This window comes from Canis aureus, chromosome 31 (genome assembly GCF_053574225.1).
Source record: "Canis aureus isolate CA01 chromosome 31, VMU_Caureus_v.1.0, whole genome shotgun sequence".
Taxonomy (NCBI): Eukaryota; Metazoa; Chordata; class Mammalia; order Carnivora; family Canidae; genus Canis; species Canis aureus.
The window spans coordinates 11,173,540-11,188,256 of NC_135641.1; the positions used below are offsets into that span (position 1 = coordinate 11,173,540).

At 40.2% G+C, this 14,717-nt stretch overlaps 1 long non-coding RNA gene across 3 annotated transcripts; it reads right to left on the reverse strand.

Moving 5' to 3' along the window:
- Window positions 1-6,002: 6,002 nt before the first annotated feature.
- LOC144302180 (uncharacterized) lies at window positions 6,003-14,621 on the reverse strand. Of its 3 annotated transcripts, none has more exons than XR_013369024.1 (3): window positions 14,478-14,621; window positions 9,465-9,634; window positions 6,003-6,312 (listed from the first exon to the last, which is right to left on the reverse strand). It is a non-coding gene; the product is annotated as an uncharacterized LOC144302180 (long non-coding RNA). The 3 variants fall into 3 exon arrangements; XR_013369023.1 differs by having other exon boundaries at window positions 14,437-14,621; XR_013369025.1 differs by lacking the exon at window positions 14,478-14,621 and adding an exon at window positions 12,280-12,507.
- Between the last annotated feature and the right edge of the window lie 96 nt (window positions 14,622-14,717).

Consider the following 14,717-nt stretch of genomic DNA (forward strand, 5'->3'; position numbering starts at 1 on the left):
GAGAAGCAGGCTCCCTGCAGGGTGCCCGATGTAGGGCTCGATCCTGGGGCACTGAGCCAAAGGCATAGATGCTCAACCACTGAGCCACCCAGGTGCCCCATGATGCAGCTACTTTTATCCCCATTTCATAGATGAAAAACATAAAACTGGAAAGTTAACTGATCGCCCACATTCACTAAATTCTGAGTAGGTTTTGAAGGCCATCCTCTACGTCTGACTCCCTTGCACATATGTAGAATATGCAACTAATATGTTAATGCAAATGAACCCATGTAGGTATGCTAGCTTCCCAAACAGGGCAGGAATTTTCAGCCATCATTTTATCTGAGCTTCTAGAAATCCTAGATGTCATCTGATCTCTCTTGAAAGTTGAGTGCGGTCTCATATTCCCAAGCTTCTGAGGCTTCTGGACACCAGACACAAAAGTAGCTATATGGGGTCATTTCTTCTAGAGTCAGTCTCACATGATGCAGAACCCACAGCTACATCTGGTAATGTCTCAACTTTGGTTGCAATATGCTATTTGAGGAATATTCAAGTTTGGGGGGGGGTGTTTAAAGTTTTTTCTTTAAGATAAAGACCATGAAACTATTAATGTGAAATTGTCAGGGCCCATCCCAGGTCCCTGAATGAGGTCTTTGTGAGGGCCATGAAACCAAAGCTTCACAAGCTTCATGATGAATTCATATCTTGTGCTGTTTTACTTACTGTTTTTGAGCAACACCAATAAATATTTTGAAAATGTTTTAATAGAGATGAATTCAATCAACATATTTTATTAAGATAACTATTGTCAACTTATTTTATTGCATCTTTGGTATTTTTAGCCTAATCCTCTGAACAGGAAAATGTTAACCATTCATCGTATGGAGGGGTCTGTTGCGCCAACAGATTGAAGCCAGCTGGAAGGGATGAGCTGATCTGCAAATTGTCTCGGCCCAGCACGTAGGGAAGTGACAAAAGTTCTTTTTAATTAGGTCAAAATACAGAGCACACCTGGTAGGTAAAATTTTAACCTGGTCACTTTTCTATACTTAGTTTGTTAGAACTGAATTAATTTTTATCTTGAGCCTTCTCTTCCAGCAATGATCATAATTTGCCTCCCAAACCCTCCACAGGATCCTCTTTAAATCCCAGCTTGGTGGTTGGATAGAAGGCCAGCTTCGGGTGGACATGCTGATACTTGGGCATGGGTCTCTCAGCACTGGCTTCCCTGGTTGCACTTCGAGAACTGTCTTCCCTCCACACCAGCATCCCTGGAAGGGTCTGCTTTCTTGTCTGTTCCCTGGTTGCCAGACTTTGTTCTAGTGGCAAGGTGCTGCCAGGTGCACTGTCTTTCTAGATCAAGCTCTGCTCCTCTCTTGGCTGCATATTTTATTGGTCCCTGCAGTGAGTTTGAGAATTTCAGGGCTGAGCAAGGAAAAGAAAATACAAGACCACAAGATGACAATATTGCATGACAAGCTTTATTGAGTATTTGGACAGGACTGCAAGAGAAGAAAAGTCTCTCCCAGTAGGAGAATTTTCAGAGACAGCCACACAGGGCCCCTGGCCGGAAAAGAAAGAAGGTGAAGGAAGTTCCAGGGGGCAGAGGGGACATGGAGAGTGGGCGTTTACATGTCCAGATGATGCTGACTGCAGCTTGGTGAGGGGTCTCTGGGTCAGGGAGCTCTGAAGACAAGCAGTGGTTTGGGTCTTTTATTGCTACAGGATTTGTCTTATCTATAGTTGGCAGATGTTGGGTGCAATTTCATGGGGCTTGCAAAGCGACCAGGCTCTAAATGGCTAAAATTCTGCCTATTTGGGATCTATTGAAAACAATGGTATGTGTAAAATTTGTTTGGTGCCAGTGGCTTTGAGCTAATGGTTGTAGCCCACTGTGGAGAAGTAAACAATGTTGTGGCCAATACAGAGGGGTCCTTTTTGGCATATTTATACAGTAATCCCTACACAGCACTGGGTCACTCAAGAAGTTTTGAGGCTTCCTCAGGACTAGCCCCTGTGGTTTTTCCTTGGGTGCTGTATTGAATAGTAAGGGGACTCCATGAATCTCATCTTCTTGGCGTCAGATTCTGAGACATGGCTCTTCCTCAATCTCAGTTCCCAAGTGGTCTAATACAAAAAGTATTTTAGATTGAACCACAGAGTTGGCAAGAAAATAAGGATTCCACAGAGAATAAAACTGAGGAAAATCAGAAAACCTTGGTTCTCTGCAGCAACCCCTTAGCCAATCTCTTCTCAGTGGCACGGATAATCTGATGATTTGTGCTTGGACATGCAGCACCTCGTGTTCACACCTCAGATCCAACTCAGTTGCTCCAATCCCAGAACTGAACATCAGGCTCATTTATGTGTGAACGATCTATCCTCATGTAAACATGCACTAACCCTAATTATGTTTTAGTAGCTGGGTTATCTGCAACAAGTGTGATAATCTTGAAATTAAATCTGGTTCTGAAAATGAAATGCCTGGAATTGTCATCACTATCAATATTGACATGGAAGAGTAATTGACTTGCTCAATAAAAAGTTTACTAAATGCCTGTAACATTTTATACTTGATCTGTGAAAAGATGATGAATTTTTTCTAATGCATCTTAAAATATTTCCCGGCCAGTGCAATTATTTTAACAGTCTTCCTTTTGTATAGGAAATTATTTGTTGCCAGTGGGGGGAGGTTCTTGCCCACTCCACATGGCCATGCTATTGTCTGTAATGGAAAGATCTCTACTATTTTCTCAAGCTTTGTTATTCAGTTATTTCCCCTAGTATTCTGATGGAGCTTCAAAGAGGAACATAATGGCGGGGATAACATGCTTAATGTTTTGTTCATTATTCAGGGTAGCTAGAGCAGTATGTATTTTATGACACACAACATAGTCATGTACAAGGCTATTGGCTTCTATGTAAGTCTTTAAAATAAAATAAATGCCTCTAAGAAAAAGAAAGCCAATAATAGCCCATGTAAAATACCTGAGGGCGGAATTTAGATCTAAGAGCCCCTTGTTCTTTGCTAAGTCCATTCTATTTCTGGAGAAAATCTAGAGCACTGATGTGAAGATGGTTTAGATTTGATTTCAGATTTCTCAAGATATTTTTTGTTATAGAAAACATGCCACTATTATTCAGCAAACTAATGTGACCACTGGGTCCCTAAACAGCAAGCATATGACTACCAGCGTCAGAAATGAAAGTGTGACAAACCCAGCTAAACTGAAGGCAGATGATCTGGACTAGACTGTTCGTGTGAAGCTCACACCTTAGAAATCTAATCACAAATATTGGAGGTGTAGGTGTGATGTCCCAGGTACAAGTCTGTAAAGTCAGAGGGCATCGTCTTGTATAACACACGATATGTAAACACATGTGGGTTTTTTTTCCCCCATTCACTTGGCTTTTTTTGGTTCCTTTTTCTATGAAATGACCTTTAGAAATAAGGCAGGAAATTAAAGGGGACAGAATAAAACAGAGCTTTCTTTACCGAGTTAGTGGTGGTGTCAGGTGGTTATAAGTGTACTGTCTGTACATTACAAGAGCAAAAATAGAATAATAATTCTTTTAATTAAAAATAAATTTTAGCTTTTTCTCTTTTCGTAGATTTATTTATCTCTCTGTAGCTAGATAGCTAACATTGTTTATTTTGTATTTAGTATGTTCAGATATCATATACCATAGAATCTTTATTAAATTCTAATGTTTTCTAACTTTTCACATGAAATAATATTGATGTGAGATAATATATAGACTTTAATGTCTTTGCATATGTATATGCAGTATTACTTATAATATTAAAAAGGATGTGTACTTTATTTTTGTAAAAGCATCATCTTATAAAAGTCATGTTGTAAAAGAAGGAGGAGTGGATCTGCATGTGGGCTTGTAGTGTTGCTGATGCCATCACCACATTACATTCAGCAAAGAGACACAGCGTCTTTCAGCTAAGTTCCATCACTGGGTCACATCTCATCATGGCCTCCACCTACCTCAAGGCTAACATCAGTCCACACAGAGAAATGGAAGCAAGGAGCCACCAAATTTCAGTGGGCTGCATGTGGGGTAGCATCTGTTTCAAAGGGGGAGGATGTTGAAGAAGGAGTGACAATGACATTATACATCAGATCCTTTTTGGAATAGAATAAAATACTTTAATACAATAAAATGACAATACAATACCTGTGTAACATAAGCACTATGTGTAATCTTAAATTTTCTAACAGACCATTAAAAAAAGGGAAAAGAACCAGGTAAAACTAATTTTTACAGTACTGTACACCCAGTATATCCAACATATTCTTTCAACACATAGTCAATATAAAAATAACTGGGGTATTTTACATTCCATGTTTTGTACTAGGGCTTCGAAATCTGGTCTGTACTTGACACTCACAGCACATTTCAGGTTCAATGAGGCCCATTTCTGATATTCAGTAGCCACCTGAGGCTAGTGGCTACCATAATGCATCAGATTTTTAAATTCATAATAATAATAGCTGATAGACACTGAACTTTTCCTGTACTTGAGCACTAAGTTTTCATGTTATGTCGAATTTAAACTTCATTTTCAACCTAATTGCACCAGCTAGGTGCGTCAGTGCTAAGACTTAAACTCAGATCTTTGGTTTGCCACCTCAAGGCTGAGTGCTCAACTGTGCTACCATTTGCTTTCCACTTAATCTCCACAGCTCTCTACAAAGTCCTTATTTGGGATGTCACAGATTATTGTGTGACATTGCCGCTGTTTCAAGCATAGGAAAAATTCAGTATTATTGGAGGAAATCAGACCTCAGATAGAAGTACTGTTTTCAGTTGTTTCTGCAGATCTGAGATGCCTATCTTGATGTTCCTACTATAGTCACTTATTTTTCTAAAATAATCTGTTCTTCACATGTAACTTGCTGAGATCTCTGAAAACCTCTTCCTAAGGGAGTAGACTCTACACTGTGGATTTCATGTGGTGCTCACCCCAACAACCTCGTTCATTTGGCATTTGTGAGGATGTGTCTCACAGTTGTAAGACTTGTGAGAAAATCTCTGTCTTCATTATACAGAATCCTTGATCCTTGAGGGCAATCCATCATTTAGGAAAGGATGATGGGAGCCCCTTGCCTAAAATAAATGGACTTCATCTGTAGGCTCTCTATAAATATCCATTCTCAATTTACTTATTTAGAGTCTCCTACACACTGGGAGACTGAGTGTTATTTATATCAGTCAGTGTAGAGTTTTGTGATCCACAGTGTTCCAAATTCAATGTTAAACAATTACTTTTCCAAAATATCAGCCTACATGTTCCTGATAACAAAGAAAATTAACAACTTGAATATACCAAAATATTACCCACTGTTTTACACAATAAAACAAATGTCATTTATGTTAATAGAAAGTTGCTTTTATGTAACTAAAGAATTTTCATTTTCATTTGACAAAAACTGTCAATAAGAAGAGAAGAAATGGAAAAGTTGTAGAAAATACATATTAATCTCCTATGGTTTCAATGTACTATCATAAGCTTCAATTTTATAAACACAATCATTTTCTGAATAGATATATTTCAGTGGTTATATACTAAGATTGTTCAACATCTATTGACATTTTTTGCTGGATAATTCTTTGGTGTGAGGGGCTCTCCTGTACATTGCAGAGTGTTTAGAAGCATCCTTGCCTTCTACCCACCAGATTCTAGTAACAAGCTCCAACAGTGTCTCCAGAGATTGCCCTTGCTAAATATCCCTTGGGGGACAAAACATCTCCCCCAGTTGATAACCACTAAGATATATTTCTCATACATGCTTTTTTTTTTACTTTGGTATTTTTCAGGGATAAAAGATTATAACCAGAAAAAGAAGTGTTATTTTATTTAAGATTAAAAGAAAGTAGCACTCCTAAATAAAATGACTACATACATATACCCCAAAAGTGCATTAATAAAGAACAGACATCCCTTGATTTAAGAGTGACACTGAATTAGTTGTCTGTTGCTATTTAACAAATTACTCTAAAACTGAGCAACTTAAACAACAAACTTTTATGACCTCAGTTTCTGTGACTCAGGAATTCAAGGGGCAGCACAGAGGTGGGTAGTTCAGGTTCTTAGGTCTCCCACCAGTTGGGAGTCAAGATGTTGGTTGGGGCTCCAGCCATCTCAACTTGACTAGCGCCGAAGGATCCTCTACTAAGACACTCACATGGGAGTGAGCAAATTTCCGCTTCTCCCAGGCTATTGGACTGAGCCCTCAGTATTTCATCACTCATGTTAGCTTCTTCACAGGCTGCTCTCTCAACATGGCGGCAGCTTCATCCAGCATGGGGGATCTGAGAAGGAGACAAAGCACACCAGAGATGCAAGCCACATGCTTTGCATGATTTGATTTTGGAAATGACATCCCATCACTCCTGCCATATGAAGTGAACCAGTATGACCTGCCCACCCTCAGTGGGTGGGCATTACACCAGAGCATCAGTATTAGGAGGCATGGACCACTGGGAGCACTCAGAGACTGCCTACCATAGTCTCAGTCACATAAACAATTAGCTTCCTATGAAATGAGATTGACAGCCCGCCCTTGCTTTGCTGATAACCACTTCCATAGCTTGCGACCCTTTTTCTCAGCTGAATCATGTGCAACTTTGTCAGTGAATCCCCTGAATCAGTTTTGAGTCAAAAGCCCCCCTCTGCTCCCACCAATGTTGTCAGGACTCCACCCTGTCACAACCCCCAATAACTCACTAAAATGATTATCAGTGACCTAGCAGTGAAGGAACCTCCTCCTTCCTATTACTGAGGCAGCAGCCAAGCAGATGGTCCTTTCTCTCTATGGAGAGCTGAAAGCTTAGGTGGCCGGGAAACATCCTGCTATTGGTTTCCAATGCAAGCTCTACCTCTTACTGTGCCCTTGAGATTATTTTTCTGACTTGCAAAATTTTTTTTTTTTTGATAGCATGGGACCAATACTACCTACCTCTCAAGATTATTGTAAAAATGAAATGAAGAAACACATAGAAAGTTCCTAGGGCATAGTAGGATATGTTAAATAAAAGTTTTCTTATATTCATTGATTTCTATTAAGAAGCAGTTTTTAAATGGTGTTGCACAAGCAGCGCTATGTATTTGTATTAAATTATAGTTAAATACCATTTCTCAGTCCAGCCTGGGTTGTATACAGCAGTGAAATCTGCCTTACTTTGGGAAAATGCTTTGAGTTCCAAGATGTCTGATTTGGAATGAGTTTTGGAATGATGGCTTGTTTAAATTTGAGGACAGAGTGTGATAGATTTGTTTCCTTGTACTTATTAGTGATTTTAACCAGAATTCCTGACAGAACCATTCTTTTAGTCAGATTCCTGGAATAGGAAACAAGAATTCTGGAATCAGGCCTGGTACCAATTGTTGGGCAAAGGGTACCACTTTGGGCAGGTGGCTTGATTTCAACTGGCCTAATTTCCCTGAGTTTACAATGAATGAGGCATATGGATGAGGTAATTTCCAAGGCTACATCTGATAAAATTCTGTGGTATTCATCTTGTTGGAAATGGTAATGTCATGGGGAAAATCATCCAGTAAAGCAGAAAAGATTTTCTAAAATGTGCCAATAACTTTTTCATGTCATTTAGAAAGGACTGCTATTCTCTACACTGAGGTAGGTGTATAAATATGTATTGAGCTAAATGATTTTGCCATTCCTTACAAAGCTTGGTGGAAGCTTGCAGAGGTTCTTTCCTTAGTAGGAACTGGTAATTACTGGGATGCTAGTGACCAACTTATTTTGAAAACAGGTGAGTAAAGGAGAAGAAACAAATGAAACAAACATTTACTCTTTTTTTCCCGGGTAAATGGTACCATTGGCTATCCAAATAGTGGATGAAGAGAAGTTTTTTTACAAAGCATTCCAGCTAATAATATAAATAAGGTATGATAGAAATTAAAATATGCCCATTTTGTAGTCCCCACTATTAGTGAATCCAGTCAGTGAGCATCAACACCAGCTAAAATCATATAAAAAGAGAAAACCAGACCCCATGAACCTCCTCACAGAGGTCCGCAATACCACTGACAAAGCACTCTTGCCATAAAAATGGAGCCAAATCTGATCAAGTTCATCTAGATTCAATTATCTATATAAAGGACATACAGAACACAACATCACATGTAAATAACATCATGTGGATGCAAGCAGCAACATTCAGTCTCTGGCAAGCTCTACAGGACCAATTGATCTAATTTTTTTGCATATATAAGGGAGGAAAGGATTTGTAGAGAAAACTGCTGATTAAGAGATTTATTAATCAATTATAATGTGTGATTGCATCCAAATTCACACAAACTGTAAAAAATGTTAAGAACATTTGTGATATTTGTGAGACAGAGTTTTGAGTACCGACTAGAGAGCCTCGATGTTATTAAGAAATTACAATATTTAAATGTGATAATGGTATTGTAGTTATGTTAAAGAAGTCCATATCTCCTAGATCTGTTCTGACATATTTATACATGAACTGATAAATTTTCTACAAAATAATGTGGGGATGGGGGATAATGTAAGGGGAACATAGACGCAAAATGGTATAATGTGGAGGTAGGGGAGTCATATATGGGGAGTGCACAGATGGTAGTAAAATGGCCAGGAGTTGAAATAGTTAAGATAGGTGACAGAAACAGGGATGTTCATTACACAATTTTAGGTATATGTTTGGAATCTTTCACGGCAAATAGTTAAAAAGTAAATAAATACCAGCAATTGAAAAGAAAAATAAAACCCTTTACCCTCGAATCCGTTCCATGTTTACAAAAGCCACTGAAGAGAGATGTGTTGGCATCCAAATGTACTCAAAACTGGACTTTGTAAAAACTCAACTTTATAGCCAATAGCAAAATACTAACTTTTCCCCTAGCTTTTAAGAGTTAGAAATGGGCTATAAACAGTGATATGTCAGCTCATATGAACTCATGAGAATTTATTAAAATTTTCACTTGTTAAACACACCCATCATTAAAATTAAATTACATAGTCATGATTCAATCATATACCTATACATAATATAATCAACTATGTACATATATTAAAATATAATAAGTATTCAAAAATCATTACTTCTTAATTATTTTACAATATTTTTCCATTTCCATGCTCTTAAGGCTATTTGCATCTACTGTATGTATATATAGTAGCAAAGCTACATATGGTATAGTGCATCTCTTTGCAACTTCATGTTCAGCGATATCACAATGGTTGCTTGCAATTGGCCATGGTGGAGGATTTACAGCATAAAAATTGGCCAGTACTACAAACCAAGGCTTTTATGTTTCCCCTAAGGGCCAGTTGTTAATCATTTACCAGCACACCCTTGACATAAGGAAATCATCCATTTGGTTCTGAATAAAATATGCTTCTAAGACTTAACATTTATTTATTTAAATACTCAAGAAGTAACTATTTCTATCGCCACATTGTCCCATTCTCTTATACCTGTGTTATGTGTCTGTTTCCTCTACTCTCTGTGAGCTCCTGAGGGTAGAGAATGCATTCACTCATCAGTCTGTTCCAAGTGCTAGAAGAGTGGCTGATGCATTTGCTGGTTGAATAATGAGATGATGGCTATCTATTTAGCATCTTCAGCGTGATCATCATGCCAAATACTGTGGAGAGGCAGGAGAGGTATAAGCATTTCCTTTCCCCTCAAAGGGTTTTAGGTCTAACTGGGATACCCCACTGGTAGGGTAAACAATGGTGTCAGGGATACAGAGTCATTTACCAATTTATTAGACAGAAACTACAAATTCTAAAAGAGAGCAATGAACAAGCAGTCAGGAAGGGCAATGGTATTCAGTGAAATTATCCTAGATGGACGCTCACCAAGTTCTTGGTTAGGAAAACACCACAGGCCATACCAGATACTATGCTAAATAATTTGTATATATTTCACTTAATAATCTTAATGATACTATGAGATAGAAATATTACTCCCATATCACAGATAAAAAAACTGAGCCTGAGAAAGAGTAAATAATTTTCAGTGAAAGGTAAGGCTTAGATTTTATCTGACTGTCCGTTTTCAAGAATCAGGCTCTTAGGCATTTTGCATAGTGACTTAAAGAGGAAGAGTAGAGGGATCCCTGGGTGGCGCAGCGGTTTGGCGAGGGCCTTTGGCCCAGGGCGCGATCCTGGAGACTCGGGATCGAATCCCACATCGGGCTCCCGGTGCATGGAGCCTGCTTCTCCCTCTGCCTATGTCTCTGCCTCTCTCTCTCTCTGTGACTATCATAAATAAATAAAAATTAAAAAAAAAAAGAGGAAGAGTAGAATTAGTTCTGGAAAAATTGGTGTGATTTGAAAAGCAGAGAGAAAGAAAGCATGGTTTACATAATAGGTAAAGAGGCCTCATCAAGGCAAGACATAAGGAAGAGCGGGCTATTTATGAGCTAGCTCGCGAGGAGTATGTCTTGGCCGAGCAGCTGATTCATCTTTGGGAAGAGTAGAAATATAAGACTGGCTGGAAGGACCTATTTTCTTGAGTGCTTTGGAAGCCAGGCAAAGAAATTTGGCTCTGAAATAGGGAGTCATCAATGTTTTTAAGCTGGAGAGTGTTCTAAATGTTACAGAATTCAAAGATCATTAGCAAATCTACCAGATGGATTGAAAGGGTGAGAAGGGAAGCAGATGTTGTAGTAATAAAGATATGGAGCAACATCAAACCAAAATCGAATAAAAGATGTTTTCTTTGGAGGTTGGGAATTTTTACTAAATTATTGCCCATGACCAAAGATGATAAACCACAAGAAATTCTCCTAATCAAACAACTAATGACCTTTCCCCCCTAGAAATCATAGTACAAATCCAATATCCTACCTTAAAGCAGATTGATTACTACTGTAGCTGTCTCTGGCACTCAAGCAGAATGGAGGTCATCTCTGTGCATTTTGATTGAGGTGGTTTGTTGTGTGGGGCATTCAGCATCTGATGCTCCAGGGCACCCACAGCCAGAAAGAAACCCACCCACCCACTCACAGCATTTGCCAGTGCTGTCCTGGCACATTTCCAAACATCCTGTGGGGCAGGGGACACCCCAATCCCATTGAGTCTGAGTCTGAAAGACTCAGATGAGCAGATCAGCTTTCAAATTTAACTTTTTCTTTTCTTTTCTTTTCTTTTCTTTCTTTTCTTTTTTTTTCTTTTTTTAAGGAGTATCTCATCCATTAAGAAGGTTTCATATCAAACCATCTGTCTTTTATTTCCAGGGAAGACTTACACAGGTTTAATTATTCATCACATTGACCTTCCAAGTCTCTGACCAGATGAATTGTTTGAACTCATTTGAAAAGTGTCTTAATGAAAAAAAAAAAAAAAAAAAAAAAAAAAAAAAGAAAAGTGTCTTAATGGCAAAAGGAGAATTACATACCAGTTTCATGCATACAATCTAAGCAGAAGAGGTAAAAACTCTGAAAAATCATTCATAGAATGAAATCACAGTTTATTTAGGTTGTGAGAGACTTGAGGTGGAGATCACGTTAGCATACATTCAATAAAGCAGAAGAATAATGGCAAGAAGTACCTCTGGAGGAAAAGACAGATGAATGCAGGATTGAAAAAGACTCGTAGGGTTTCCATAGCCTATTACATCATTCCTCAAGAACCTATGTCATGCCGTTAGTTCGTGAGACTGATTAGATTTCTAAATTCACATTCAGAAGTTTTGTTTTGCAGAAACGAGTGAGTGGAGATGTGTGAATTTCATTGACCTCCTCTAACCCAGCTGCTGGCAGCTCTAGACCTCAGGGAATATCCCCACAGCCCCAACCTATCCCTTTACAGTGGCTGAGTTCCATCGTTAGGACAGTCAAAACATGAGAGGAAAGTCTGTCTTCCTCTCACCAAATTCTTTTCATGAACTGAGTGGGATTACAAGCAATAGATTGGGGATCCCTGGGTGGCGCAGCGGTTTAGCACCTGCCTTTGGCCCAGGGCGCGATCCTGGAGACCCGGGATCGAATCCCACGTCGGGCTCCCGGTGCACGGAGCCTGCTTCTCCCTCTGCCTATGTCTCTGCCTCTCTCTCTCTCTCTCTCTCTCTCTCTGTGACTATCATAAAACAGAACAACAACAACAAAACAAAAAACAAACAAACAAAAAAAACCAAGCAATAGATTGGCAGGAGGACAGGAATCAAAGACAGGGAGAAAGAAAATCACATTGAACCAAGGGATTTGAAGAAGCTGGAAGCTCCCCTTAGAGGAAAACGAGACGCTGAAAGCTGTGGCAGGTGAAATGAGCTATGGAAACCCACCTTTTGTGGGACTAAAGGACCAATTCCAGGGAAGTCAGAGAAGATTCTGTGCAGGCTGTGGATGCTGGTAGGATGGACACCATTCTGATATCCCCAGGTCACTCTAATTAGTGCAATATTTAAGTTTTGTTTAGTATTTGAACACATAGATTCAGAACACCAAATGAGAATGCTTAATAATGGTAAGTTTTTCAGTGACCTGGAAATTTCTGGTTGAAATCATCTCCCAACTAGTCTTCCTGCACCACTGCACCCCATTCTGTCTTCAACCCAGCACTTTGTGATGCTTATGAAAGACACGTCAGACATCACTCCTCCCTCACATTCCCCCAGTAGCTTCACGTGCCATGTAGACCAACAGCTAAAGCCCTAGGAGTGAGTGGTCGCTGCTTGGTGGACAGCCCTGCAGCTACCAGGTTTCACCCCTTCCATCCTGCTTCACTCCACACCAACCTTACTGACCTCCTTGCTGATCTTCTCACAAGTCAAGTACACAGTGTTTCAGACCTTGACACAGACCGTTCTCTCGTCCTGTCTCTCTCCCCAGACATCCACCTGGCTCCCTCTCATGCTTCCTTCATATCTTTGCTCAGATGTCACCTTCTTAAACCACTCTTCCTCTCACCCCTTCTTTAAAAGGGCAGCAGAGGGATCCCTGGGTGGCTCAGTGGTTTAGCGCCTGCCTTTGGCCCAGGGCATGATCCTCGAGTCCTGGGATCGAGTCCTGAGTCGAGCTCCCTGCATGGAGCCTGCTTCTCCCTCTGCCTATGTCTCTGCCTCTCGCTCTCTTTCTTTGTCTCTCATGAATAAATAAATAAAAATCTTTTTTAAAAAGGTAATAAAAATAAAAGGGCAGCAGAGCCTTCCTGTGCACTTCTACTCCTCCTGCTCTAAGTTTTCTATTTTCTCCTCAGATCATCCCTACACGATACTAATCTGTTCATTACATTCATTACTTACTGTTAGTCTCTACCTACAAGGAGGAAGGAATTTTTTCTGAAGTGCACGATGGCAGCTGCAAATGTAATGCTTGTTTGTCAAACTAATCAATCTAATCCATCTATCGTTTTCTTTGTATCCAGTGGATGTACTGGTGATGACGTCAAAGGTTATGATGTAGAGACACACAATGGAGTCTAAAGTCTGGGCAGGCTACCTTTAATAACAATGGCATTTTCTAAGAGACAACCTGCTTTTTTGAAGCTGTCAACATCATCAGAAACCACTGCTCCCAGATTCTGCTTGCCTTTCCCTGTTAATAGCTGCTTTCCCTCCCAGCAGCATCTCGACCATGCACTCTCTGTTCTCACGTGATGAGTAGTGCTGACGAAACCCATCCTAACCGGAGTCACATCTGCGGTGCCAAAGTTTTTGTCCCCACCTGAGCACCTGAGTATGCACAGATTTCCGTCTTCTCGTATGCAACCTCTGCTAACACAGAGATTCAAGACTGAGGAGGAGGGAAGAAGCACCCTCCGGGGGAAAGCTTCTGTGACCTAGAACACATGCCCTGGGGCCTGATTTTGTGGGTAACGGTGTCCGTCATTTGGTTAGGGGCTGACTGCTACCTACTTCCCCACCTTGCCAGGCCTCAGCATCACAATCTTGGCTGCAGCTAATTAGGCTCATTCCTCCAGAAACTTTTCCTTAACTTCTTCAGAGGTTCTGCAGTGTATATAATAATGACAATATAAAAGAATTATATTGGAGCAACTGAATGTACAAAATACAAAGAACTACTGCTAATTGGATGACATATCCTTAAGCACAAATATAAATATCCAGCCCGAACAACAGAGTGATTCTGGCACTTGCGAGATTGTTCTGTCAGGATGAAAGTCTGCTGAGGGATTGGGTTGATCTTAATCATCGCTGGTGTCTGGATGGCAGGCAGCAGGGGCTGAGTGACTGTGGCTGAATAAATAACTCATTCCTTCCTCGAGGGAAAGCCAGTGGTCTTACCAGCTGAGTCTGAATCTTTGCGGGTTCTTGTACTTGGCTGTGTGTAAATGCAGGTGAGTTATTTGTGCTTCCTATGCCTCAGTTTCCCCACCTGTGAACTATGAATAATACTATTTCCTGTTTCACAAATGTGTGGTGAGGATGAGGTGTGTGAGACCGTGTGAGACCACTCAGGACCAAGTTACTCTCTCTCACCCAGTACTATCTTTAGGTCCCCAGAAACCTCTTCAGTGTACCTTTTGGAAGACAACCAACATTCCGAGGCCATAAAGCAGCCTTTACTTGGTGAAAGATTGCTAATTGGAGGAACATTGATGAATGGTCAGCATGGGAATCCTTGTGAGGGTTTCCTTTTCTGCGAAGCTGGCCCTGGCCCTACTCTTGGCAGCTGGCGTTTCTCTATCTGATCACTAGTTGTGACTCATAAATGGCACCCATGAGTGATGGTGCCATCTACACCTTGGATTGTGATGACC